General features: G+C 44.6%; 1 pseudogene; it reads left to right on the top strand.

Moving 5' to 3' along the window:
* Positions 1–2,445: 2,445 nt before the first annotated feature.
* LOC127221947 (ATP synthase F(0) complex subunit B1, mitochondrial-like) lies at positions 2,446–3,295 on the top strand (annotated as a pseudogene).
* The last annotated feature ends 7,192 nt before the right edge of the window (positions 3,296–10,487 follow it).

The following is a 10,487-nucleotide window of genomic DNA, read 5'->3' as shown; positions in this document are numbered from 1 at the left end:
CCCACATCCCCCTTTGACTCTCAGTTGGCAGAAGACTTCTCCAAGACTCCAAGGAAATAGGCTTCTTTTTTCTTACCACCTTAATCTTTCTTGTCTTGCTATCCTGGCCCACCACCAAGCCTTTACAAGCTATGCATGAGCCTCAATGGGTGCCTCCCAAGTAGTGTGTGTTCAGGAGGGGCTTCTCTTTTTTTTCCTTTATCTTCCCTCCCCTTTCCCACAATCACTTGCATACAGTCTTGGTTTCTCAGGGAGCTGCAATGAATGCTTGCAGGTGCTGTGGTTTTCCCTTATCATAGGGCATCTTACATGCACTAATTTTTCATTGTCCCTCTTGATTCTGTGTTGATTGACAGGGCCAAGTCCAAGGCACTCTCCCCTTTAATCTTCCAAAAATTCTATCTCTAGTAATTTAACCTTCATTCAGGAGTCATTTGAGGTTGCAACAGCATTATTCTCTTGAAAATGTCATGTGCACTTTTTCCTTGAACACCTGTCCAGCCAGGGATCCCTCCCACAGCTGCTACTTGCATAATGATTCTTCAAACTCATTTTAGACTTTGCATTATGCTGGCTAAATGTCATTCACTTGGCTCCCTTCCAGCCAGCTAGCCTTGGAAACGGGGTAGGAGTCCCACAAAGCATTCATTCTGATGCCTAGCAGCTCCAAATTATATGTAAATCATGATAGGAAGCAATGATCTAGAAAACAGCTCTGAAACCATCTCCAGTGGGTCCAGTGTCACTCTGTCTTTGTGCCAGTTGGAGTCTGGACCAGCTGCTGGGGTGGGATAGAAGAAGGACACACTCCCTGACAAGAGATGGGGTGCCTAGGTCTCTGAGTGCACTGAGCTGAGCCTTGTATGTGTGTGTTTGTGTGTGGGTGGGTGGGGGGGGGTGATGCATCGCAAATGAGAAGCATCAGGGACTCAGGGCTGCAGCTTTGAAGAGTTTGTGATTGGTCCAATCTGAGTCATGTGGCAACTTGGCTTGGGGCAGGCACACCTTGAAGGGCTTACCTAGAATCTCAGACTTGGGCTGGCCCCCACCTGTCCTTCAGGACCTACATTCAAACCTGATCTACACAGTTAGTTCTCTGTGAAGCCAGGGCTTCACATAGAAACCCTTTCTCAAAAAACAAAAACCCAGAGAGAGAGAGAGAGAGAGAGAGAGAGAGAGAGAGAGAGAGAGAGAGAGAGAGATGCTAGGTGTGATTGAGATGGCACACACCTTTAATACTAACACTCAAGAGACAGAGGCAGGTGGATCTCTGTGTGTTCATGACAAAATTGGTCTATATAGTGAGTGAATTCCATGACAGTCAAGGCTATAGAATGAGACCCAATCTCCAAAAAAAAAAAAAAAAAAAAAAAAGAGGTGTTACCTGAAGTCCCTGGCCTATACTAAAACAGTTGCTACCTGTCCCTCAGTGGTAACAGTGACATGCTTAGCTTAGTCAAGCCATCCATCTCCCCAGTTTGCAGCCTGGAGCTTCATCCACAGCCCTCCACTACAACCAGAATAAATGAGTCAGATACCCAAACACTGAAATCTGGTGTTTGTTTTTTTTTTTTTTTTTTTTGCTTGTTTGTTTGTTTTTTGGTCTTGTTTGTTTTTGGTTTTTCCAGACAGGGTTTCTTTGTAGCTGTGGAGCCTGTCCTGGAACTTGCTCTGTAGGCAAGGCTGCCCTTAGACTCAGAGATCTACCTGCCTCTGCCTCCCAAATGCTGGAATTAAAGGCTCGCACCGCCACCACCACCTGACTCTGAAATCTGGCTTTAAAGGGCATATCTGCTCTCATATCTCACTCATTCACTCTTTCCTCTTCTCTACAACCAGGGAACCTCTCCGTTTCATTCATTATGGCAGTTGTCACTCTTCCCATGGCTAGCCCAGATCATAGGGCTGATGATAACAATCTATTTTCTCTCCTAGCAACCTGCCTTTTTTGCCTTCTCAAGGAACAGATGCCTGAGATCTCCAGGATGGCAGTTAACTGAATGCTTCTTCACCCATACCTCCTGCTGAATGTAAGCCCAGTGACTCCCAACATTCCCCTCCTCACATTGTCCACTTGAGCCCACAGAGTTGGTACCAATGGTGAAGTTCCAGGAGCTGGTGTAGGTGCTAGTATTATCTAGAGGGACCACTGTGGGTTGACCCAGGCAGGAGGAGTGAACCTGCAAGATATGCTAAAAACTGGGTGGTGTCAAAATAGGCTCTGAACTGTTAGTTTTTACCACCCCAGATTTGTTGATACAGTAGCAGAGCTCTTTTCCCAGGTACCCACAGTGTCTGTAAAACAAATGGAACAGATTTACATCTTGGTGTCATAGCAAAAGGCTATGGCGTTAGGGTAAGGCATGAATATTTTAAAAGACAACCAGAGGAAATTTAAAACGATGAACCTCTGAAGTTACATCTACAACCTTTTAATCCCTCACTATGAAGCCTGTGAAAGGCATACCTCAAGACCGCTATCTGAACCTTAGCAGGCCATGCCCCGGGGTGGTACTTTCTGCCGCTACCACAGTGGTCCCCTGTCTGAAGAACGAGGCTGTCGTGGGACCAGGGGTATTACAGGCAACAAGGGTCTTTCACACAAGACAACCACATCTTGACCCTCTGCCACCTCTTCCTGAATATGGAGGAAAAGTATGTCTTGGACTGATCCCTGAAGAATTTTTCCAGTTCCTTTACCCTAGAACTGGTGTAACTGGACCCTATGTGCTTGGAACTGGGCTTAGCTTATATTGTTTTATCCAAAGAAACATATGTGATTACCCCAGAGACCTTCTCTACCATATCAGTAGTAGGGTTGATGGTCTATGTGATTAAGAAATATGGTGCTTCTATTGGAGAATTTCTTGATAAACTTAATGAAGTAAAGCAATCACCCATCAAACAAATCCAGGATGCAATTATGGAGAAGGCACAGTAGGTATTGGTTCAGAAGTGCCACTATCTCTTTGATGTTCAGAGGAATAATGTTGCCTTGGCCTTGGAAGTTACCTACCAGGATCAGCTACATAGAGCATATAAGGAGGTAAATAATCACCTGAACTACCATATTTCTGTACAGGACATGATGTGTCGAAAGGAGGAAGAGCACATGACAGACTGGGTGGAGAAGCATGTGGTGCAGAGCATTTTTGCACAGCAGGAAAAGGAGACCATTGCCAAGTGCATTGCCCATCTAAAGCTGCTGGCAAAGAAGACTCAAGCTCAGCCAGTTATGGGAATGTATCTATCTCAGTTGAGATGGCCAAAGAAAGTTAACTTAAATGGGAACTAGTCCATGTGAAGAACTGTTCCTGTATTGCTGTCTATTGAAATTATAGTGCACCTTTCCTGAGAAATGATCAAGATTCATTTAGTGACTTAACCCTATTGGCCAGTCAGGTATTTCTGATCCTTGCTATATATCTGGAATTGACTAGGGATCACTTTTGAATAAGTAATTTGCAGCAACTTGCTGCCCAACTAAAATTACCCAGTTATCATTTAAACTTATAATTAGTTATACCATCTTGCAATAAAATGACATTTGACAGATCTTCAAATGGTTGTGCAGTAGTTGTTTCCTTTCCCATTATCAAATGCTCTGTACTTAAAAGTGAAGTCTGCACAATTTGCGGAATTAGCTGCAGTACAATTAGCCCTTCAACATTTTTCTGATGAGCCCTTTTAACTTATACACTGACAGTAAATATATGTATCATATATTGGCCCCCTTAGAAACTGCAGCTTATATAGCTCCAGTCTCTTGTGTACAAGTACATTTACTAACCATACAAAGCCTACTATGGAGGCATTCTCATCCAATTTTTGTAGGACATCTCCAAGAGCATTCTGATTTGCCTAGCCCTTTAAGTGAAGGAAATGCCGTTGCTGATTTTAATACTAAAACAGATAGTTCCGTCATGATGATGAGGGAGTCTGGGTATGAAGCAGCATGCAAAGCTCATACAATCTTAATGCAGGGTCACTTAAATTCCATTTTAAAATTACTACAGACAAAGCTATTAATATAGTTAAGAATTGTCCCCTATGTACAGAATTCTTACCTGTTCCATACCTTGGAGTTAACCCCCGTGGTGTCATGCCTAATGATATCTGGCAGATGGATGTTACTCATGTTCCTTCCTTTGGCCAACTACAATTCCTTCATGCATCTGTGGATACCCATTCTCATCTCATATTTGCCTCTGCCCATACTGGAGAAAGGCGTAAGGATATTAAGAGCCATTGTTTACAAGCCTTTGCTTATATGGGAATGCCCAGACAATTAAAAACTGATAATGGCTCTGCTTATACTTGTCAGGGTCTCAACTCTTTCTGCAAAAGTTTTTTTTTAATCTCACATAAGACGGGCTTTCCTTATAATCCTCAAGGTCAGGCCATGGTGGAGCATGCACATCGCACAATTAAAGCCTATCTTCATAAAACAAAAAAGGGGAGTTTACAGGGTCTCCTCATAATCACCTTTCTCTTGTCCTTTGTCCCGTGCTACCGTCTCGCCAGCAAGAACGACACGGCACACTCAGGATCCTTCTGCAGTAAAGCTTTAATGCATCTTGAGAGGGAGAGCATAAGCTTACAGAGCGGAGACCCCAAACATCCAAAACCCAACCCTTATATAGGTTTACAACCTTCACCTCGGACGTGTCACCTCCTGAATGGCTGCAGTCCATTGGCCCATATGATGCCACGGGAGAGGCAGAGGCCAAGGGAGGGAAAATCACCCTGCACCTGCGCACTGACTTGTTTACTCTCAACGCCAGCCGGATGCAGGCGCCATCTTGTAATGGAGAATGCCGGGACGGCTCCCTACAGTCCTTTATATTTTAAATTTTTAAACTATTGATGGTGCTGCTCGATCTGCAGCCGACAGGCATTGGTACCCTTGGTCATCTGACTATGGCTCAGTTATGTGGAAGAATGTCACTACTGGACAATGGTGTGGCCCCAACCCAGTTCTCGTATGGGCCAGAGGTCAGTTTGTGTCTTTCCACAAATAACCATGTTTGGGTGCCTGATTGGCTGATTTGCCATATGGGTAGGGACCATGATTGTAACAGCCAGAAAGATGGTCCGATGGGTCTTCAAGAATCTACCCATTCTAATGCCTGTGGGTCTGAGTAGCCATATGTGGCCCTTTTTCCTGACCACTAATTATAGTTTGGATCAGCAGCTATAAATTTACACTTTGATCCAAAGGACAAGAATTTCACCTTCATCTCATGTACTTGTATTCTGTTTCCTTTCTTTTTGTTGTAACCAATGCTACTAATTTTGGAGAAAGTTTCAATGGTTCTAAGCAGGTCTGCGGACTGGTTAGCTTCTGGACATATGAAGTAACAGCTGTCATGGGCCACGTACCCCGGGGGTGCAGCAGAGAGGAAAGGAGATTCCAGGATCATGGCTGCCAGTGCTGCCTCTGCCACTGAAGCAACAGTTTCTAGGATAGTCCTCTCCCAATCTGTAAATACTGCAAGCACAGTGGATCAACTAGCAGGTGATTTGGCTGTAGACTTAGCCACCCAAAACACACTTGATTATCTAGTACAAATTGGCATTTTTAAATTAAATCTATAAACTAGCCTCCTATATGATGAAGCTCATATGGCTTCTTGTTCTCTGTCTTTCATACATATCTGTGTTAATGCATGATTTTTCTACAGAAATCCTGGAGTGATCAGTTTTTAAGTTATACACATGCTTTAGCTATGCAGTTCATTAACATCAGTGAAACTTGCCAATGTAGAAGGCCTTTTACAAAGTCTTCAACTTGTGGGGAGAACATTGGGGTTTGTAACCCTTGCACTTGGTGCTACTTTGCCACAGCATTAAACAGGTCCAGGCCAACTTTCAAGCAAGAGAGATTCTACTGTCTTTGGCTCAAGAGAAAATGCCTCTGTCCACATGTGGCTGACAAACTATTCACCAGAGACGGGTAAGGCAGAGGGGGCAAATATCCAACCTAAGACAGAAAGGTTACGGGCCTGGGTGACCTCTTCAAAGAAGGGTAAATGATGGGTAAGGAATTATGCTGACGTCCTCTGCCACTTAAGGCAGGTGTTAGTTTATATTAAAAGAGAGGGGGACTTGTAGGCCCCTGCATGGACCCCTGAGACATCTTGAGCAAGCCTGAAGCTGTTGTTGGCTGGATCTCCTTGCCCCAAGCTGTTGCTGCCTGCTTGGAGATGTGGTCACTGCCATTGTCAGCTCTCATACACACCATTCAGTTGTTAGCTGAGCTCTTTAAAAGCCTTGCCTTTTTTTTTTTTTTTTTTTGCCGCTTATGCTGAGTCAGGAAATCTCCCTTAAAGGAACAGCACAAGTCTCTCTGCTTGTCTCTAGCAAAACAAAGTCCAACTGAGAAAAATGCTGTTACCAAGAAGCTTTGCTTGTCTCTGTTCTTTTGTTTCTAAAACCCTTTCTTAAGCTTTTCTTAAGTTTTAAGTGTAAGTTCTTATTAGCCACATTGCAGATGCCATTATGTTATGAGTAGTTTTTTCTGCCTGCCGGTCTGGTCCCACCGCCGCGCCAGCTCCGATTAACATACAGAGATGCTGTATTAGATATAAAGCTGTTGGCCAGTTACTTATTTCTTATCGGCTAGCTCTGTCTTAAATATTAACCCATTTCTATTAATCTAAGTATTTCCACATGGTCTCATCTTACCGGAGAGAGGGGCTGGTGTTCTGTTCTCTCCGTCTTCCATCTTGGACTCTTCCCTACTACTTCCTCTCTCCTCCTAGTCTCCTAGTCCTGCCTTTCTTGCTTTCCTATTGGCCAAAAGTGCTTTATTCATTAAACAATGAATGAAACATATTTACATCTCTCATTAGCTGCCAGCAAGATTCATCCCTGCACATGAATGTAGAGGTGCATCTTTAATATCTCAGTGAATCAGCATTGTTTTAAACCTTATTATAACGTGGTTTTATTATATAAAAATATATATAATAAGAATATATAATAAGAATCTGGGAAACAATAAGCTGATGGATGTTTATTTGGACAGAAATCACTTACACCAGAAACAAATGACCCGGGCCGCAACTTCCTCTCCCAAGGATGCCTCTGGATGCTCTCCCTGACCAGGAAGCAAGAGAGCAAGCTGGGGACGGGACCCCAGACATAGTCCCCCTTGGTCACTCCTGCACCTGTCTCCACACCACAATGGGCGTGGTCAGTGCAATAGGTGCAGGTGGGGTGGATATCTCACTACACTTTATCTTATATAAGCCTTGTTTTTAGGACAGAATAGATATTATCGTATAGAAATATGTCCTAACCAAAAGTATATTGGAGATAGATGTTCTTGGTGGAGCCAGTGTCCTGGTAGAGCCAGGTTTCTGTTTTGACCTCAACCAAAATGGCACTATCCACAAGTTTGTACTTTTCCAGAGCAGTTATAATCTGGAGTCACAAGTTTTACAGATTTTAAAACAAGCATACTGTGGCTACATTGTTCATCCACGTGTTTCAACCATAAGAATGAAAGACATTTCCTGGTATTAACACAGCTCCCACCACTGCGGCCCAGAGCATAGAGCAGGCCCTGTGGAGGGAAACGGAGCAGGCAGGAACAAACAAGGAGAACGGATTTGGTATAGGTGGAGCGGATCTGTCTCGGCAAGAATCCCTGCTTGTCCAGATCAAATTCCAGGGAAGCTTATTGGGCAAAGTAAAAGTGCACAGGCCATGCCAAAGATATGCCAATAAGAGAGCTAATGAGGACCGAGAGGAAGCATGGTACAGGAGCAGGGAAAGAGCGTGGGAGCCGGGAACCAACGGGGCAGTTGTCAGGACCAAATGAATGGTATGAGGTCTTAGAACTCCTGCCATCCCCAGCTACCCTGCCCTGCCTCTATAGGGCTCAGTGGCCCAAGGATGCTTCTGAATAAAGCTGGACACCCTTCATGGTTAACCTGCCTGGGGAGAAGTATGGGGACTAGGAGGTCCAAGGAGCCACTATGGGCTCATGCTTCTGCTGGAGACTGGAGAGATGACTCAGTGATTAAGAGCACTCACTGATTGTCTTTCCAGAGGACACAGGTTCAATTCCTAGCAGTCACATGGTGGCCCACAACTGCCTACAACTCCAGCTTCAGGAAATCTGACACCCCCAGCTTCCACAGGCCCCTGCACTCATGTGCATATATACCCGAATGCAGATATTACACGCCCACACACAATTAAAAATAATAAAAACAAATCTTTATTGAGTGTGATGGTGCACATGTTTAAGCCTCCAACTCAGGAGGCAGAGTCAGGCAGACCTCTGAGTTTGGAGTTCCAGGACAGCCAGGGCTACACAAAGAAACCCTGTCTTCAAACCAAACCAAACTAAAAAGATGATTGAAAAATGCTTGTATCCTGGTGGCCTCTCTATGTCCTGAGACTTGAGAGAATATGACCTCCCACCTTGGTGAGGTAGCCTGGGAGTGTAGTCATCCATCTCAGAGCAGAACCCTAAGACTGAATGAGCCTTCAGGCTGCTTGATCAACAGTGATACCCCGTCAGCTCACAACCACAGGACTGATCATCCTACCCATTCCTCCCACTGCAAGCTCTATCCTGCAACAGCCTCAACCCTTAAAGAGGACAGCAACCTTCCAGCAGTCAAGGAGGCACAGTGGGCTCCAGCGGCCTCTCCAGTTAAGGAATTATTACCAAAACCAGGAAAAAGAGGTTCTAGGAAATAGCAAGATGACACATAGGCCTAACAACCAGAGCTCATTTTGCAGAACCCACATAAAGATGAAGGGAGAGAAATGACTCCACAAAGTTGTCCTCTGCCCACACTTGTGCTTTGTATAACACACACACACCTTCATGCTTACCCTATGCATTATGCATACTGTATGTACCTCATCCACCATACAACAGTATTGAATAAACAATGTGTTTAAAGGTTCTAGGATCACTATAGCTCCTGATTCATAATACTTTTTGCTGCCCCAAGCAAGTGATCAGTAGGCTGTGTTAGTTAGGGTCAGACCCAGGGGACAGGCATGTGGGCACAGCACTGATAAGAGTCAATAGAAGTTTGAGGCCAAGGTCTATATGGTGAGTTTCAGGCTAATGTGAGAGACAAAGTTACCTTTTAATTACTTTGTCTAAGAGATCCATGAAACAAAAATGCCTCTGATCTGTAAGCCCCTTGCCCAAGAATAGATAGTTCCTAGAATGCTAGAGGCTACTGTTTATGGGAGAGAACAAGCCACATGTTTTCACTCCCCAAAACAAGTTTATTTGACCATCTGCAGAGGATGTGCTTGATCATATTGTAGGCAGGAAATATGTCAGGATGTACACTTGCCCCAGATTGGACTTGATTGGAAATGCGGCCTTGTTAAGACCCGCAAAATGAGACTCATCATCATTTTCTGGGAGTCCAGGAATGGACCTGGCAGAAGTTCATCATACTGGCCAGTATTTAATTAAAGCTTGCTTTATTCTTCCCCAGTGGAATTAACACAAACTAGGGATGTATAGTAAGATTCTGTAAGCCATGTGGTGGTGGCACATGCCTTTAATCCCAGCATTCAGGAGGCAGAGACATTTCAGTCTCTGTGAGTTCAAGGCCAGCCTGATCTACACAGTGAGTTCCAGGAAGGCTCCAAAGCAATATAGAGAAACCCTATCTCAAAAACAAACAAACAAAAGATTCTGTGATGACATGTTATTTATGATTTAATAAAGCTTGCCTGAGGATTCAGAATGCAAAGCTAGCCATGGGCCACAGCCCAGCAGCCATAGAGCTAGGCTGTGGTGGCACACACTTTTAATCCCAGGACTCAGAAGACAGGCAGATGGATCTCTGTTAGTTCAAGGCAACACTGATGAAATTGATCCAGTCCTAAAGAGAAACAGCTCACACAAAGGTGATCTCAACACTTGGGATCACATGCTTTAATCCCAACACTAGGGAGGTATAAAAGTAAGAACCCCTTCCCTCAATGCTCAACACAGTCAGCTGTGCATTTTAGAGCTTCACCCAGTAAGTGCCAACTAGTGAGACTATAAATCAATGTCAGCTTGATGAATTCCCCCAGGGGTCAAGTTGACCCTGTGTCAGGACCTCTGTGGCTGAAAGCTGAACTCTGACACTAGGAAGAGAGCCAGGCTCCTGGGGAAAGTCTCAGAACCTGATCTGGGGACCTAAAAGAGCAGCAATATAACATCCAGAGGCTATCTGGGTGGAGGTAGGGCCAGTGAGTCTCTGCAAAATTCAGTAGGACACAGAAGGTAGTGGGTCCCTCTGCAAACCCAGAGCATTCAGGACCATGCTCACCTCTCAACTGAGAAGCCCATTTTCCCTCTGACTTCACTGGGGACACTGAGATTGCTGTGTATACCAAGGTACCTAGAAAGGTTCAGCTCCAGCAGGGTTCTTTCCATCCTCTGTCTGAGCTGTCTCAGGCCAGGCAGGAGGGTTTCATGCTTGCACAGGCTTCCAGGTTGTCTTAAC

This window comes from Phodopus roborovskii, unplaced genomic scaffold, assembly GCF_943737965.1.
Source record: "Phodopus roborovskii unplaced genomic scaffold, PHOROB, whole genome shotgun sequence".
NCBI classification, from domain to species: Eukaryota; Metazoa; Chordata; class Mammalia; order Rodentia; family Cricetidae; genus Phodopus; species Phodopus roborovskii.
The sequence above is the reverse complement of the archived record's forward strand: the minus strand, read 5'-3'. Positions and strand labels throughout refer to the sequence as shown.